We start from the raw sequence: 16,131 nt of genomic DNA, 5'->3' as shown, positions 1-16,131 counted from the left end.
TCTCACATTTCTGGAAGCTGGAGTCCAAAACAGGTCCCACCATCTAACGTCGAAGTGGCGGCAGGGCTGGCTCTGGGGAAGCGACCGTCTCCTTGCCTCCCGCAGCCTCTAGAGGCTTCTGCATCCCCTGGTCCATATGGCACCCCCTGTCTTCAGGACCCACAGCGGCTCTGACGGCCCCTCAACTGGAAGACGCAGAAACGTCAGGAGACCGGGATCTAGTGCTAGGGCCAAGCCTCCCCACCCTCCCAGCTCCTCACACACTCCCGTGTGAGCTAATATAGATTCCACTTTAACTAGTGTCACCTGTGTAAGGGGTAAGTGCCCACCTGTGAACTGGTTAACCTCGCCCACACAAACCCCGAGAATAAACTCACAGGCCATGGACCACTCCACAAGCAATAAGTGACCACCTGCTCAGGGACCTCCATGCCCCAGCAGAGCCCTCCGGTACCTCCTTGTGAGCTCAGACTGGCGGCAGGGGTCTGCAGCGCCACAGGGCCCTGGATAAAAAAGACAGCTCCCATGTCGGGAGGCACCCGCCCGCGGTTGGGTTCCCAGTACTTTAATTGCCCAGGTGGACAAGCCGCGCCGCATGCAACCCCATCACCAGAATAACGGCTGCACGTGGCGAGTGCACGGGTGGCCACCACTCAGCCCAGCTGGCCGCGCTAAGCACATCACCACCGTGACGCCCAATCAGACTCAACTGCTGGAACAGTCCCGGCATCGGCCCCCAACAACATTCTGGATCACAATTCAGAGTAGTGATTGCGATCAGGGCCACACGTGGCTGAATGTTTTTACAGGAGGACGCCACAGCTGGACTGACGCCACAGCTGGATCTGGCTGGACTGAGAGCATTTCCCACTGGACATTCTTACAACACCATTTTATTTGCGCTTTATTAAACTTCTATGGCTTTTTTCTGCTTATCTACTTTATGGGAGTGTTTCTTGTTCTTCTGACTGCGGTGATACTTCAAGCTACAACTATCAATGTGTAAATTAGTTTGGAAGTCGCCTTATCATTAAACATTTCACAAGCAAGCAGTCAGAGGCACCTAACCCGGAGGCCTCTTTTCTTCTCTGAGCCAAAGCTACCTTGGACTCAAAGAAAACGGCACATGGAGAGGGGCTGGATCTCCAGCACCCATTCCTAGGGAGCCTCCTGGGGAGAAGATATGGAGGGAGAAGCCCTGGGTTATGGCACTGTCGTACTAAAGAAAAGTCTATTTGGGTAATGTAAGCACCAGACTTAAGAGATTAAGCAAACCATGAAAAGAAACCACTAACCACAGCTTCTCCAAAACAGAACTAAACTCCCTTTAGTTTGAATTGGAAAAGCAGAAGTGATGATCAGGATACAAAAAAAAAAAAAAAAAAAAAGAAAAAAAGAAATGACACAGTATCTGAACACAGGAGAATAATCAAGGGCCACTGTCTCTTCCTGTGTCAGTGGGAGCCTCGCATCTAAGCTGGATTTAGAAGGTTGCTACTTTGGACTGAAAGGTATCCCCAACTCTAGTTTGTAAGCAAGTGGAGCAGAATGCTTCAATTATTTCAAGGTTTAGCGGTAAAGCTCTGCAACTCTCACAACCATTTTAATTGGTGTGAATTTTAAAGTGACTCAATCTGTTGGCTGGAGTATCTAACGGCTTAACCACGGGGTCACGTTGGAAAATTTTTCCAATTGCTTTTGTTTTTCCTACTGAAGATGCATTTGAACGTTCTTGTAGTTTGCAGTTGGCTGGTTCTGATGTTTGGTCCTGAGGAGGCCCAAGTATCCGTAGAGGAAGAATCTGAAACCTCAAGCCACTCGAGTGCTGTCTGGGCAGATGGAGACCCCAACCCGAGGGCCAATGACGGGCTCAGCATGGGCGCAGGGCCGCCCGATGCAACAGGCCACGTATTTGCCGGTTACAAAACATCATAAGCACACACCCCCAGGTGTGCACACACGCTCTGTACACATCTGTCCCTATCAACACCAGCACACACCCCCAGGTGTGCACACACGGTCTGTACACGCTCACGTCTGTCCATGCCAACAACAGCATACACCCCGAGGTGTGCACACACGCTCTGTACACATCTGTCCCTGCCAATGCCAGCACACATCCCCAAGGTGTGCACACACATTCCATAACGCGCTCACATCTGTCCCTGCCAACGCCGGCATACACCGCCAAGGTGTGCACACACGCTCTGTACACACTCACATCCCTCCCTGCCAATATGAGTACACATTCCCAGGGATGCACACAGGCTCTGCACATACTCATGTCTGTCCCTGCAGCCTGAGTCAAACAGTCACAGAGAGGCAGAGGAGGAGGAAGAAGGATGCGATGGGCACTAAGGTCCTGGGCCAGTTCCCCTCCCTACCTCGGGAGAGACCCCTCATGTGATCCTGCCATCACTCACCCTTCCGCCTCCATCCTCCATCCTCCCACAGGGATCAGGAGGATGCCCACTGCACAGAGCTGTGATGAGCATGAACAGAAGATGGCAGGAGCTCACGCCAAGGTGCTGAGCACGGGGCCTACGGAGTGCTTCTTTCTGCTGTGGCTGACATCATCAAACAGACTGACACAGCTTCTGCAGAGAATGCCACTTGCTAAGAAACTGAAACGTGTGACCTAGGAGCCTGTGAAGGTCTAAGAACAAACCAACAAACCAAACGGTTTTGTTTGTTTTTCAAACACCATAGCCTGTTTTTTCTTTTTTTTCATGCTCTACCTTGGGTATCATTTAGTTTAATTTCAAAGTAAGTCCAATAATTACACAAAATCACAGGACTGAGCATGGAGCATTGTTTCACTTCATGTCCTCCAGCCTTTAGGACACATTAAGGAAAGACATGATTCCAGGATTCCCATTAGAAAGGCTGCCCTGAGGCACCTGCTGGGGCAGCCAAATTGCAGCTGTTGATGCTGCCCCCAAGCTGCTTGGATGACGCAGAAGATTCCGGAGGTCTCCTTTCTTCTGCCCCTTGTCCAGGAGAGAAGGTGGGGGGAGAAAGGTGAGAGAAGATAGGAAGAAGGAGGGGGGAAGGAGGGAGAGAGGAGGGGAGAGGGAGGGAGAGAGGAGGGGGGAGGGAGGGATAGGGAGAGGGAGGGAGGAGGGGCATGTTCCATCCACCAAGGCAGCTACACTGCAGAGAGAATGGAGGGTGTGTTGCCTCTCAGGACAGCAAGTTCAAGCTGTTTATAATTGTTAGCATAAACAGTGACCAGCTGAGGACAGGGCTGTCATTGGAGTTGACGTTTTATTTTCATAGTTGATATTGGGGACCTGGACCTAAAGCAGCGTGCCTTGCCCTTTTGCCAGATGGGCCTATGCTTCTCTATACTTGAGTCTATTTGACTAAATACCCGATATTGACTAGGAATTATGATGTGTAGGATATCCCTTACCACAGTAACGTCAAACTCATATTCTAAATGCAATTTATTCAGGGACTGGCTTCTAACTCTGGGTGGGAATGTTAAGCTCAGTCCAGTTCAATTCAGTAAGCATTTATCAAGAAACTCCTAGACCAAGAGCTCTGTTAGACACTGGGTATGGGGTGATGGGGATACGAAGATGTGGAATTAGAACTCGAGAAGCTCAAATGTTTCCATTTAATTCCCTAATGCAATTACTAAGCTTCAACCTGATGGCTGTAATGTCTAAATTCACTTTTTCTTTATTCCAGTTCTACATAACAAAGCACAAATAATCACAGAGGAATGATTCTGTGTTGGACTATTCAGTGGACAGAGAAGAGCATTCTGACCGGCGTGAGACACTGTCTTCCTTCCCAGGGAGCCCGTGAGGTGGCTGCACAGAGCACACGCGTGAAGATTCAGGAACACGAGCATCAGGTGATGGGAGGGGCACGGAGGCAGCACCAGAAAGATGCCTGCCGAGGGGCCGCTGCAGCCAGGCTGGCCGGGAAGGTCACGGGAGTGGGCGCAGGCATCTCCCTCCAGCCGCACTTGGTTTTCATGAGGACGCGTGCACGGAAGGGGATGACACCGAAATGCTGTGGCGCTGAGGGGAGGAAGGGAGGGACACAGGGCCGACGGCTGGCCCCCACCCCTTCCGTCCCTGCCCCTATGAACGCTGCCAAAATCAGCCCCAACGGGGAGAAATGAGGTGGGTGAAAGAGGTGGACAGACGTGGCTTCCATGGAATTCACAGATTCCAGTCATTAAAAATCCCTTCTGAGTTTTCACCTGGAAAACTTTGCCAATGTACTTAGGGACAAGAGGCGGAAGATGAAGCCAACACAATTGGGCTCAAACTGCCACCCTTCTCCTTCTCTCTTCATCCACCACCCTCCCTGGGCCCCTGAGTGTGAGAACCAGGAGCTGCACAGCCCAAGGGTGCAGCCCCTGACCAGAGGAGGGAGCCGCACGGCGGGGCCCCAGCACGTGGATGGCAGGATCTGTGCTATGTCAGTCCCAGGGCCCCAAGCAGAGAAGGCCTGGGGCTCCCAGCTGAAGTTTTGCTGTCTACTCTCTCACCAAAGTCAAGAAGGACTGAGTGGGACCAACGCTGCACCTGACGACTCCTCAGTGGCTGCCGATGTGGTCCTCACGCTGCAGGTGAGACCCTCTAGGGAAGCCCAGAGAGTGGCGAGAATCACAGCCAGGAGTGCTCCAGTTGCCCAAAACTCCAGCATAGCCTGAGGAAGGCAGCGCCCGCTCAGATCCCCGTGCAGGCTTGTGTGGCACACTGGTGAGGCACACAGCACCAGAACATGGCACTTTAAGTGGCTTTGTGGGGTGTAGGAACACAAAGTGTGGTCTGGAGTGGCTCAGAAGTCACTCCCACCAGCCTGTGGGACCCGGACGGCCCCTTTGGACGTGGCTGGAGTCTCTCCAGGGCGGGCTCCAAAGTCCCAAGGATGAGGTGAGCGTCGGTCTTGCTCTGAGGAAGGCCCCTGACAAGTATCCTGAACATGCAGGTACACAGCTGGCTGACTCATCTGAAGGGACCTGCTGAGCTACGAGCTAGGGACAGCTAGAGAAAACTGCATGAACCTTTGTGACTACTCACAGGTAGGTAGCTACTGCCTGAGACACAAAGGTAAAGAATTAACCTGAAACTGCATATTATAAAACTTATTTTTAAATGATGGCGCTTAATTGAAAAGACTCCCAAAGAATACTGCATTAGAAAGCGACAGAGTGAAACCGTGAGGCTGACCACAGGAGTCCCTGGAAATTTCACCAAATGTTGTGTCAAAACTGAGAAACAGAAGAACTGCACCTGATGAAACATTCCATTAATCACTCGAGTCCTCCCCACATACGAAGCTATGTAAAAAGTGTTCCCAGAAGGTAAAGTGAGCAGGAGGGCTGTGAACACACAAAGAGAGAGCCACTTCGTCCACGGACCACAACAAAAGAAACGCTAATGAGTGCCGACGACACGCTGGAGTCCAGGGCTCTGGGCGCAGCTGGGACGGGGACACTCAGGGTCCCACTGTCCAGATGGGAAACCAGGGTGGAAACACCAGGGAGCCTGTCCCAGGGTGCAGAGCTAGTGAACAGTGGTTCATACTGCGACAATCCCAGCTGCCAGGCTCTGGGGCTCCTCGGGACAGAATCCTGTTGACTTCACTCTGGGGTGCGAGAGGCGGCAGCATCCCCCAAAGGCACCTGGAGAAGTGGTGTTACCCTCCATCCCCTGTCCCCGGCGTTACCCTCCGTCCCCCTGTCCCTGGTGTTACCCTACTTCCTCTGTCCCCAGTGTTGCTCACCATCCTCCTCACCTCCAGGCCCCTCTCCCTATCCTCCCTCGTTTTCCTGTTCAGCCAGAGCACATCACATGTCTCTTCCCTTTTCAAGAGGCTCAGCTGCACCCAGAGGCATTCCAGCCTATTCAGGATGGGGCACACACCCTGGGGAAATGCCAGCACAGGGCCGGAAGGGCCTGAGACCCTCTCACCGTCGCCCAGGAAGGATGGAACAGCCCACGGTCATGCTCATTGTCAGGCAGGATGAAAACTTCTGTGTCCGAAATGTTCTTTTCACTGGAACGGTTCGGACCATTCGTGAACGAATCAGTTAAATACCAGCAAGTGCCATTCCCACTTATTCTCTGGCTACAGTTTTCCACCCACCAGCAACCACACTCCTAGGAATTATCCCTAACGCAGAATCAGCGCCTTGTGCCTTTAGGAAAACCTCTTTCTCTCCAGCTTTGTCCTCCTTCCACAAAAGGTGCCTCTGACTGCCTCACTCGCTGTACCAGGATTTCACTCGGCTATGGAGGAAAATCTGCGTGGGGCTCAGAGGTGGGTGGTCCCTGCATGGGCAGCAGGTCTGTGACATCCTCCGAGGAGCCTGGCCCAGGCCTGCCTCACACGCCAGGACTCTGCCTTCTGGCCCTCGGGCCCCCGAAGCTGCTTTCCCTCCAGGTGTCCTGCCCCGGGCAAGAAGGCCGGACAAGGGCCCAGGGCTGCTGTGGGTCAGGAAAGCCTCCTGACACCTCCCACTCCAGGACCCCCCATCAGCATCCCAGCATCTGGACCTGTGTCACCAGCCGCTCCGCCGTACAAGAGAATTGGATTTTCAGCTGGGTGTGCTGCTTCCCTAAACAAAGTAGGGTGTTGTTACTCAGGAAAAAGGAAAAAATTGGCATCTTCTTGGCAACCCCGCGACATCCAGCCACCGGTTCTCACCATCCCAGAGATGTCCATCCAGGGCAGATAGTGTCTTCAACCAAGCGCCACTGACCCAGAAGTGCAGTAATTAGTACACTTTCACCAGAATCACCCACTCCTTCACCTTTACACCCAAGAAAAACATGTTTGCCAGGCAAATTAGATGTCCAGGAGGTGTAAGGAAACCCCAAGCCTGCTTTAAGCCTCAGACTTTTGAGACCGTTGAGGGCTGTGCGCACAAGAGCAAAGCTGCACCCGAAAGCTCTGCTCCTGCCAGACGTCATGGACAGACCACATGGCTTAGCCACATGGACCCTTCCAGGACTTCACGAGAGGGACCTCCGTGGTACATGCAATGATGTGCACTTCGTTCAGCCTCGAACAGACCACGCCCTCGTTACAGGGTCGGTGGTCCACCTCCTGCCATCAGCCCCCCACCTCACCGAGGGTCTGTGTCTGCATCTGAAAGAACTTTGCTGTTTTACCTGGGTACGAAAATGCAGCATCGCGATGTTTAAAGGTCTTTAAATATCAACACTCCGGGTGCAGTCCTTGTCACTTTAATGCGGTCACTCGATGCAGGCCTCACTCACAACTCTGAGGTAGCTCATACCTTCCCTACCTAACCAAGGAAGAAACGAAGGCATGGAAGGTGCAGCTCCTAAGGAGCAGATTAGGATTCAAACCAGTGAACTTCGTCACATGCTGACCTACCTCTCAGGCTGAGATAACGTTGAAAATTAACCAGGTAGAACAGCGTTCCATAAATCAGCTGGAAATGGTCCTTGTGCATGGGCCTGTGGTTACTCCCTGAAGAACAAGACCATTAGCCCAAAAATCCACCTGTGTCACACTCAAATGTTTACATATACAACTATTTTTAAAATAACCCAATCAAGCATGTTCACAGCCATTTAGAGCCATATAGATTGTCTGCTTCGCTGACAATCAACCCAAGACCTCTGTCGGCAAAGGCCACGGTGCCGGGTCCAGAGGCGGGACAGAGACCACAAGCAGACACAGCAGGAACCTTTCCATCCCTGGGTACGCCTCGCTCTGATCGGTCGTGAGGACACGGTACAGACCGTGGGGGGCAGACGGTGGCAGGAGACGGGGCAGCAGGAGAAGGGGATGCATTGCCGGGAGGCAGTGCTTTGAGCTCTAATGGATGGAACACTGCTAACCAGTGAAGGTGGAGAGAGGGCACACGTCTGAGAGCATGTAGAGGCAGCAAAGCACAGCCAGCCTCGGGGAACCAGAAGCCACAGGGACATCAGGTTGGGTGCTGCTGTCTGCCGGCCACTGGCTGGGGGACTGTACTGGGCCTGGAGGGACATCCCTGACACTCCCCACCAGATGCCAGGGGCACCCCCAGCCCCAGGTGAGAACCACGGATCCCATGGTGAATGAGGCCAGCCTGTGGGAAGTGGGGCTGGGACAGCTCTGTACAGCTTAATAGGAAAGTTGGGTTCTATTTTGTGGGGTTTTGGTCACGCCGATGGCTAGTCATGGCTGTCCGTCAGGAAGTGATTTGAGGATAGACTAGAGAAGGGGCTGCCAAGACCAGCGGAGCATTCGCTGTCTGGGTCCAAGGAAAAGGAAATAAAGGCTGGCGATGTGACAGTGGGGGGGAGCACAGAGCAAAGGAACTGGTGGAGACACAGGGCTGGCCCCGCACAGGGCTTTGAGCAGCTACCCGGGGGTCGTCCTATTAATTCTCCTCATGGCCCCAAGAGGCGGCTGTGAGGATCCATCTCCTGAGGACAGAACTGCTCCAGAGCCACACAGCGAGGATCCACAGAACCAAGATCCGGGCCAGCTCCAAAGCGGGTGAACTTGACCCCTCAGCCATGGTCCTAAGACAGGGATCGGAGCCCCCTGGACACACAGACACAGGAACTGCAGGAAGGGGAAACGGATGCCCCGGACCAGTGGCGGGACCCAGGGTTTCAGCCCTCCAGGGCCACTGGGACCAGCCACTGCACAGGTGGACACATGATGCTTTAACTCGCGCTGGGGGAAGGAGCCCTCACTCTCAGGGTGGAGACCGCAGCTCGATCGGGCCGGCCTCCCTGCTGGGCACAGCCTGAGCCACACAGGATGCTGAGGTGCCCCAACGTTGGGGTGCTCAGAGCCACTCAGCTGAGATCGTGGTGCTTTCTGTAACCACCCTCGTTTCTTCACGGTATAGATCTGGACTCCATCCTTTGCAATGTGTGAGGTTCTAGGAAGAGGCTGGCCAGCTGGGGAAGTGTCCTGGGCTCTGCCCCAGTGATGACGAACTTGGCTCCCCACAAGGGCGGCCTGTTCACCACAGTGACCCCCGGGGACCACGCCTGCACCCACCTTGCTGAAGATAATTCACTTCTCATCCGTGAAAGAATAAAGCTAGACTAACTCAATTTCACACTCACTTCCAACTTTAACAACTTGTGTTAGGAAATCAAAGACAAGGACTCTGACCACGTCACAAACCCAGGAAGCAAAATCCGAGACTAACGGAATGATGCCACCTTCGCAGTTCCGAGCTTTACTAGTTGTTTTTCTTTTCTGGTCTGTTTTTCTCTTTTGGTTTAAATAATTAAAGACCCTTGTTGACAAGAAAAAAAATTCTCTATGAAACTTAAAAAAGTGGTTCTAATTAAACATTTAAACATTCTTCCATATGCTTTATAAACAGTTGAAATTACAGCTCTACTTAGTGTTAAGTACTTTAACCAAATGAAAGGTTAATTATACAGACTGGCAATTATAAAAAATAAGGCTACATATTCGTGGCATCATGAATAATTAATAAGAACCGTTTGATTTCATTCAGACCAGGGATTCTGTGCTAACAGGCTCTTAGCTGTCTTGAAATAACGGTGAAATTTTAAAATTACTTTTGTACTTAAACACGTCCCCAAAGTGAAGCACAGCGGTTAACATCCATCATGGTGCCCAGCAGAGCGACCCGCCCTACTATGGCCGACACCCTGATTCCCGAGGGCTGCATCCCGGGGCTGTACTCGTGCAGAGAACGTTCAGGAAACAGACCAGGTGGCAGGAGGGGGTCTTGTCCTCAAGGAACCTCATGAGTCTTGCTAGGGGGACAAACAGCGAGAGAATGAAACCGGCAGCCACGGAATCTGGACAGCGATGCCCAGGCCCCGCCATGCATAACCCCTGGCTGGCACCTCCCTGAGACCCGTCTGGCACAGGCAGCGGCAGGGTCCGGCCCTTGGAGCGCAGGGATGGCAGAGCAGGGCCATCAAAGCGGGTGGCATGCCGACAGCGGCTTCTCCGCAAGAGCTCCTGGCTCTCAGGGAGCTGAGGGCTCCTCAATGGGAAATTCTGGCTGAGCTCCAGGGGAAAGCGGGTGGGAGGCCTGTCTCCTCTGCCCCAACCCTGGAAGAGGGTCAGATATCAATGCTAACCCTTGTGCTGACTCAATTAAATCAAACAATTCAGAAAACAAACTTGCTTTAAGTATTAATTTCCTAAAAAGAACTAACATGAATTCAAATAATTCACATAATTAAAATGATTTTAATTGTTAATTTAATTAAAACATCTCCGTTTTCACAGCATCATGTACCTTGGTACTTTCTCCTTATTGCATTTCCCATCTTCCAGGGCAGGTTTCCTTCCACCCAGGGCAGCAGCGACTCTGGTGTCTCGGGTATTCCCAGGCTTCCGTCAGCCCCTGGGGGGCTTACAGTTCTGCAGCGGTCTCCATCCTCATTAATCTGCATAAGAACATCCGTCCGCAGGGATGTCCTGTGGCCCCGTGGCCACATCTGACGTGCAGCTAAACGCTGGGCGTGTCGCCTGGTGACAGCAGATGACACAACTGTGGGCAAGGTAGCACCTCTGGGCGCCGACACTCTCGATGAGTTTTTTACAAGACCATTCTTTAATGGGTGAACCCTGACAGGAAACACTAAAGATTGTTTTTAACTATTTTTATATCGAGACAAATCTTTGTCAAACGTTCACTCAATGCTAAATGTCACTTCTCCAGCCAACCCCTTTAAGAATACCTAAAACTTAAGACTGGAATGACGCTTTCAAACACATACTCTACTCATGCATTCCCGGGAGCAGAGAGCAGCTTAATGTTTTCACGCTACACAGGCATGAAGTTTGGCGAAGGCATTTTAATATTTTTACCTGAATATTTTAATAAAATCAAAAGATCATTTTCACTCTAATACTCTACTTAGAATCTAATTTTCCATTAAATAAACAGTCAATGTTCAGTAACCCACATGCTGATAAACTTTTGAAAACTTTAGAAAGTATTAAGTATAATCAAAGATTACTTTTAATTTTCGAGCTGGTAAGAGCCTGTGTCAGGGAACAGAGTTGACATTGAAGAGATAAAAGCACGATGATTTTCTTAAAGAAAAGCGAAATTCGTAAAAGAGACCAGGTGATTATATAAAGAAACACAGAATCCGTTTTCAGAAATGGCAAACATTGACCACAGAACACCAGTGTTGCCCGTGATGAGAGAAACAGTTAAAAGGAAGAATTCACGGTGGCCCAGCATAGATCAGGTGTGGGAGGACAGAGACGTGATGAAATGATCCTCCTTCTAACTTCCCAGAAAGGCACAAATGGCCAGCACTGTAACTGAAGACCACGCAGGCACCAGTGTGAACTCAGACTCCATGGCCAGCACCGTAACTGGAGACCACATGGGCAATGGTGTGAACTCAGACCCCACGGCCCGCACCGTAACTGGAGACCACACGGACACCAGTGTGAACTTAGACCGGACGGCACGTGCCTGGGCTGCTCCAGCCACCACCAGAACCTGTTCTGCAGCTGAACTGGAAGCTGATTCTGGAAGGAACCGAGGAGCATGAGGACGAGATCCTTCTACCTCAACAGGGATCAATTTTTTAATGATTTCTTTCTTTTAGAAAACTGTTAATAAAATACTTTGTTCTAAAATGACCAGGATTTCAGCAGCCTCTACATTCCTTCATGTCAATCAAAGCTTAGGCACGTGGGTTACTTCACTGTTCGTGACACCCTTTTGAAATAAAACCCGGGGCCGCCTGTGTACCCAAGAGCCTGGGCACTGAACATTCAGACAAAACGTCCAGGGCGAGAATGTTCACGTCCCAGCGGTGCGGTAGAGTGGATGGGGGGAGTTCGAGCCACAGGTGGCCACGCCTCCCCTGCCTCCGGCCAGTGCCCACTGCTCACGCACTCCTTCCTCGGCCCATCCTGAGCCACGGGGCCCTCGCGTAACCAAGGCCGCTGCGGTACCTCCAGGAACAAACTGGTTACAGGTGGACTGCTCTCTACGCAACGTACAAAGATTGTTTTTAAAACTGCTCGTCTCTGGAACTTATCCCAGTAACAGGCTAGATTAAGAAAACTGACTAAAAACAGTAGGAAGAAAAACTCACTCTACCCGTTGAGGCAAGAGAAATGCACACAGCCTCTGAAATAACTACAAAGGAGTTTTCCTGGGTTAGGTACGAGGTGGGGTGACCCTACCCCATAGCGGGGCGATGGCACATGGTGGGAACCAAGGAACATCTCCGAGTAAATGTAGGAAAATGCACTCAACTCCCAAACAGAGAGAGAAACTGCTTTTTTCCTTAAAAGCTTCTCTCTTTTATTCTCAGAAAGACTCTCTTTGGTGTCTTGACTGCTGAAGGGACAAGCCTGTCATCCCCAGAAAGCAGCCCTGGACAGTCTCCAGATCCTATGGCCCTCAGGCCCACCTTGCCTACTGATGATCCCACATTACGAAACCTAATCATCAGAAGAAGCCTCCCAGTCCGCAGCTCACCAGTGACATTTTATTCAGGGAAATGCTAATAAAAACCTGGGGCTCTGTGTAAACGCTGTCCCCTAGGTACTGAGGCTCCACACAGATGGCACACAGGGAGACAGGCCTCACCCCTTCCTGCTGCCCCATGTCTCTCCTCACATTTTATTAGCTGAGTTTTGTGGCGGTTTGTTACTTTTAACCTGACTGTCCAAGGCAGCTGCACTAAACTAATTGTCCAGGACAGATCCACTCATAATGACCATCAGCTCAGAGTTGGAAGTAGCACTGGAGAATGAGGTGGTGTCAGGGCACTATGCTTCCCTGCCCTCTTTTCCAGGGATGCCAAGTAAGTTTCTGCCATGGCTGATGATGTCAGCACTACACTAACATTAGTTCAACGGCAGGCCACCAATTAATACTTAATGAACAATGCCCTTAAGAGCAAAACCCCATCTCTGCCAAAAATACAAAAAATTAGCTGGACGTGGTGGTGAGCGCCATAATCTCAGCTACTGGGGGACTGAGGCAGGAGAATTGTTTGAACCCAGGAGGCAGAGTTTGCAGTGAGCCGAGATTGCACCATTGCACTCCAGCCTGGGCAACAAGAGTGAGACTCCATCTCAAAAAAAAAAAAAAAAAAAAAAAAAAAGAAAAGAAAGAAAGAAAGAAAGAAACGATTCTCATGACCCTGTCAACATCTTCAGTTTTTCCCAAGGATAGTGTAAAATTATCACACACAACGTAAACCCAATTAGATCAACGTTCTCTCCTCACCAATCCATACCTAAATCCATATTTCAAAATGGTCCCCAATTTTTCACAATTTTAGAAGACTGAGAGGAATAACCATGAACAAGCAAGGTTTACACAGACGTCAGTCTTCCCAACTCTCGCTCAGGAGCTCACCCCAAACTCCTCCTGTGGAATCAGCCCGGATAACAGTTCCTGGTGGCCGCACAAGAACAGAGGGTCCCACGAACCCACGACAGACCCCACCATTCAGCCCCAGGCAGAGGAGGGAGGTGGACGGTCACGAAAGACAGAAAAGCAGGGAACTGTGATTCTTCTGAGTTAATGCAGGTGATTGGGCCAAAAAACAAGGCACATCCACCTGTGAATGGGGTGAGCTCCCAGCTGGCTGTGCAGAGGCTGTAGATATGAAGGAACTCACTTCCCTGCACACTGAAGTGCATGAGCATCTCCACATCGACCGCACCTGGGCTCTGCTCGCCCCTCACAAACTAAGATGACAGTGGCTGCTTCTGGACAGAATGTCAAGGACAGATGGACAGACATCCTGGACAGACACTGTACAGAGACCAGGGGCTGGGAAGGGGGAAGCGGCACAGCCTTGGGGCCAGCAGGGGCGAGGCCAGGAAGCCTCGGTGAAGGCCTGCATCTCCTCATCCAACAGAAGCAGGAGGGGCCACCCAGTGAGGGCTGCAGCTGCGGTGAAGTGGTCAGTGGGACATAGCAGGAGGCCATGACCAGCCTTACCCCCAGCCCAGGAGGAGGGGCCCAGCTGCGGGCACTGCCCCGGGAGCCAGAATCCTGAGCCCCCAGGGAAGGTGGGAAATTGCCCCTGGGCTCTGGGTGCTCAGGCTGGAGGTGGTGAGACCTCGAGGCCCTGCAGTCGGGGAGGTGAGGGCAGAGATGGCCAAACTGCAGCTCAGTGAAGGGCTTTGTCAGGAAAGGCCCTCAGAGGCTGCCTCACCAGCCCGGGGGAGGTTACTTCCAGCCCAGAGGCTCAACAGGGCCCTCGGTGGTGATGCTTAACCTTGTCCTCTGACAGAGGACCATCGAGACAGAGTCACTCAAACCTCTGCCAAGCTCTGCACCCAAATGAAGCTGTTGCCACAGACGCTGAGGCAGGTAGTGCTCATCTCAACTCTGTACAAGTGGTTTATTTAGCCAGTTCTCCAAATTCTTAATGACAAACCACACTAAACGTGTGTTTTCAGTATCACCTATGCTCATAGCTATGTATAAAATAACTATCACAAGGAAAACTAGGTGGTGAACCCAGGAGGAGGAAATCCCCACGACGAGTCGAGAGAACACCAACGGACCGTTGGCTCTTCCCGGCTGAACCCAAGAGCACTTGGCTGGGCTCACTTCCGTTCTAATTTCCAGATTTATTTTTACTTTCCCACATTTTCATTATGAAAATGTTCAAACATATTTAAAAAGTGGAAGAACAGTACAACGAGTGGTCAAGTTTTCTCCACGTGGAGCTCCAACAACTGCTAACATTTCGTTAGATTTGCTTTCTCACTCTCTCTGTAGATCAGACAGAGAGACAGATTTGTTTCTTCTCTGGAGCCACTTGAAGGTGAGAGGCTCCTGCTGCCTCACCGAGTCCTCAGGCACACGTTCCCTAGGAATAAAGGCCCCTCTGCAGCCGCAGTACCATCATCGGCAGACAAGAATGATTTCAGAGCATCGTTGTCCAGGTTATGTTCAGGTAGCACAATCGTTCCGAAAACGTCTTTTCTATCCGGGCCACACACTGTGCTGAGTGACTCTCCTTCCCCGTCTTAGTCAGGGACAGCCTCGCACCCCTTTTATCTGTGATCTTCACTTTTCGAGAAGATCATTGCATTGTCCTGCAGAATATCCCCTACCCCAGAGGCATCTGTTTCTAGGGCCATCATTAAATTCCCTACTATGCACCTCCATTCCCTGTAAACAGGAAGTTTCAGTCTCGAGGCGCGATCACCTTCTGTCAAATGCTTCTCGGCAGCTTCCGGGTGAGGCTGCTGCTTCACGAGGGGCGCGAGCTCCTACTCCTGGTCACTGACGGCACGGCCGCGACCAGCACCACACCCCGAATCAGAAACGTCTGGAGGGGCCGCGGGCAGCCGAGACACCTGGAGGTGTGAACGGCACAGGCGTGGGGCAAGAACAAGGTCAAATCATAACGGAACGTCTGATTCCAGACACTTCCACCTGGGTAAGATGGTGACATCTCCCTAGCAAGTATCTGAAGCCAGAAAGCATGACAGAAAATTCACGACCTGCCTTCGTTCACCCAGGCTGCTCTAACAACACACCACAGGCTGGGCAGGGGCTGGCAAATGACACAAGTTCATTTCTCACAGCTCTCAGTCTCAGTCTCAGGCTGGGAAGTCCATAGTCAAGGCCTGACAGGTTTGCCTGGTGAGGGCTTCCTGGTTCATAGACGGCGCTTCTCACTGGGTCCGCACACCATGGAAGGAGCGAGGGAGCTCTCTGTAGTCCCTTTTTTGAGGGCACAAATCCCATTTATGAGACCCTCACGACCTCCTCACCGCCCAAAGCTCCCCCTCCTAGCACTATCTCCTCGCGGGTGAGGATTCCAACTTGTGAATCTTGGGGAGACACAAACATTACAAAAGCCCATCATTTAATTTTTTTTAAAGGCATTTTTGCTTCTGCAAAGTCTCAAGATAAAATCAAAAGAAAGAGGTCTGAGTCAATCCACACAGTTCTCCCAAAAAGGGAAGTGATCAATTGCCACCACTTTTTATCCGAGACCTGCTGGGTGCCCCGGTCTGCATGACTGATTCTAAAACGCCATCCTCTCCTCTGCCATTCAGAGGTCAGAGTCAGTCCAGAGCTTAACACCAAGGCAGAGCTGACTGAATGACACCAGCTAATCCAGTAAGACAAGCCAAGACTCCTGCCCAAGGCCTAATCCTTCCCCCAGGGAAACATGG

General features: G+C 51.5%; 1 protein-coding gene across 5 annotated transcripts in view; it reads right to left on the bottom strand.

Annotated features, from left to right (window-relative positions):
* Positions 1-16,131, bottom strand: part of LOC139360507 (disco-interacting protein 2 homolog C-like) — a 242,982-nt gene that overhangs the window by 188,786 nt on the left and 38,065 nt on the right. Inside the window, exon 1 of one of the 5 annotated variants that reach the window (XM_071087918.1) lies at positions 7-1,363. The exons of the other annotated variants lie outside the window; for them this stretch is intronic. The gene's annotated coding sequence lies outside the window, so the exon portion shown is untranslated. Of the gene's footprint in view, positions 1-6; positions 1,364-16,131 lie in introns of those variants that run through there. 5 annotated transcript variants of the gene reach the window in all.

The sequence above is a fragment of the Macaca nemestrina genome, chromosome 20 (genome assembly GCF_043159975.1).
Source record: "Macaca nemestrina isolate mMacNem1 chromosome 20, mMacNem.hap1, whole genome shotgun sequence".
NCBI classification, from domain to species: Eukaryota; Metazoa; Chordata; class Mammalia; order Primates; family Cercopithecidae; genus Macaca; species Macaca nemestrina.
Note: the sequence above shows the minus strand (reverse complement) of the source record. Positions and strands in the feature narration are given on the sequence as shown.